This window comes from Pinus tabuliformis, chromosome Q (assembly GCF_031772625.1).
Source record: "Pinus tabuliformis cultivar Carrire ecotype Pingquan chromosome Q, CPIR1, whole genome shotgun sequence".
In the NCBI taxonomy this organism is placed as follows: domain Eukaryota; kingdom Viridiplantae; phylum Streptophyta; class Pinopsida; order Pinales; family Pinaceae; genus Pinus; species Pinus tabuliformis.
The window spans coordinates 1,218,633,899-1,218,636,448 of record NC_142296.1 but is presented as its reverse complement, the minus strand read 5'-3'; the positions used below and the strand labels follow the sequence as shown (position 1 = coordinate 1,218,636,448).

Sequence of the window (2,550 nt, the reverse complement as noted above, 5' to 3'; positions counted from 1 at the left end):
CGTTTATCTACTTGCGCTAATGCAAAGCAAAAGCATTTCGAAGGCTACCTGGCATAACTTCAGGCTCCGTCTGTAGTTTAGAAAACTAATGACATCAACAAGCAAACCATTTTCTTCCCCAGTGGAGTCGCCACTATGTTAGAGCCTAAATCTGCCTTAGGTTGAAGGAAGGAAAAATTCAGGATAACCACAAACCACGCTCAGCCTCGTAGCTAGCCCTACGAGGATAGGAGAGGGCTCTCTCCGATTCAACTCAGTAAAAATACTCAATAGGATCTGAGATGACTTAAAATGAGAACTAATTTTAGGCTAGTAAATAGATATGAAAGAGAGGTAATTGATTAAATGACTAAATTTTCTGAGCTGTATGTGACCAAAGGACAGTAGTAATTGAGAAATTAAATCAAATATATAGATTATTTCGTGAGGCAAGATAGGCATGAGGTTTCTCAATCAAATTGAAATGATATGGAGTGGACAGATTGTTGAGAAGCTGAAAAGGGCATATATAATGAATCCTTTTCAGACAGACGAAGACACACAGAGGATGAATGTTTTTCCCAGGCAGAGCAATAAACTGAATTCTACCTTTCTTACTTAAAAACATTCAGCTGGAAACGATTATGAATGAATTGAAAACATAACAATTTACTCATGAAACAATAAGAAGAACATATGCTAAACTCACACCACATGGATCTCAGGAATCAGAGCTGCATGATTTCATTAAAATCTCTACCAAAACTGTACAATGAAAGCATTGGGTTTGTCCTCCACACTGCTCCCAGAAATTCCAACCCCTTACAAAATGATTTTTCAATACAATAAATAAGATTTCTATGAGAAAATGGATCGAACCAGAATAAGGAATCATTTAATCATCACTAACAAAATAGAAATTGAAGAGCCAACCACCTGTTCTGAAAGGGGTAGCGTTACATTTTCCAATCAAAAGACCAATGGAGAGGCGGAATCTGTAGCTATAAATCCTTTGAAGCATAACTGAAGTCAAAAGTAGGTAGTCGAATCCTATTCCTTTGCTAAATTTTGAGCCTAGAATCATGTAGTTGTTGATTTTAGGCCAAAACTCTATTTCATGAATGCCACTTGGCACATTCCCACACAAACGCCCTCAAATTTCTGGAGATGGGTTTGCCACTTTACAGACGGGAAAAGGTCTCCAATATTTTAATGCTAAAATCTGGATCAAATCCGCCACATATGTTTCTTTTTTTTTTAATTAAATTTGAAAGCCTCCTCGCAGGAGGAGTTTATTTTTCTCAAATCAAAACGTACATTACTGTCAATTACATATGCAAAGAGAATCAAAGACCAATTAATTTGTAAAAGCACAGTGTCGTTGTATTTGTCCTGCAGTGCCTGTGAGCACACTGATTCTGCCCATCTTCTCCATAGACACTGTAAAATATGAGAAGAACGACGAGCCCCATGATTCTATATTGACAAACGCTTGTACCTCGTTGTTGGTCAGAAGTGCGGCATCGGATTGAAAGAGTTCTTTGTGCTTCATTATATTGGTGTAGTAATGTGTATCAAATGTTTGAAAACTACCGGGAACCATCTCTACCCTTGTATTTGTGTCCCCTGGCTTGCATTGTAATTTCAGTTTAGCTGCAGCGGGATATCCCTATAGTGTGGGCACCTGACAAGACAACAAGGTCTTTAACATCAAGACCATTGCTGGCAAATATTGATGTGAGTTGGGAGAAATTCCCAGTGGGGGGAGGAATTTTAGTGAGAGCTTCTTTCTTGATAGACACCACTCCATCTCTGTGTCCTATTGGAACATTCCAGAATGGTCCACCCAACATATGGACAACATCTTGTGCAACGAGTGCAAGAATATCGGTGCATGACACCACGCCCGGGCACAGTTTCTCCACTGCACCTTTGGCTGTGTCAATTATTTGGAATCCTCTCAGACTCTGATTCGGAAGCACATCCTTTTCTGCTTTGGTTGAATTTGTTGAATTCAAGAGCACCGATCCATTGCAATCCTTAGAAAACTCATTGAGGAAACGAATGAACATAGGTGGAACTCCTAGCACCTTGTGGGACGAGGATTTGGCTGAATGTTAGAGTAAAGATATGTGAATCTCGAGTTGGTTCGTACTCCATATTTCCTAGGCACTGCAGAACTGCATTATTTGACAGTCCTATCTATCCTACGCATTTCTTTCTCCCATGGAATCACAGCCACCGTCCATTTATACCCATGCTTAGCACTTATTTCATCATTTTCAGGTAAGCAAAGCCTTTTGGGAATCTCAAGAACAATGCATCTCTGAGGGGCATTCCCAGACAAGTAACTCCAAATGAAAACTTGCCTTCCATACAACTTCCAGCATAGCCCTATTGCCCTGTCCATGCCACCCGATATCGATGTTGTGCCTGTCCCATGGGTTCTCAGCCATTCGACTTCAGCATTACGAACCTGTTGGGGGAATTCACATACAAATACAGGTCGAGTATGAGCTGCCCCAGAGATGTTTCCTCCTTCATATGATAGCACTGACCCTGGAAGCCGAG

The 2,550-nt window shown here is 40.5% G+C and overlaps 1 pseudogene; it reads right to left on the bottom strand.

Moving 5' to 3' along the window:
* Nucleotides 1–1,628: 1,628 nt before the first annotated feature.
* On the bottom strand, nucleotides 1,629–2,051 carry LOC149224170 (peroxidase 1 pseudogene; annotated as a pseudogene).
* Nucleotides 2,052–2,550: the final 499 nt, after the last annotated feature.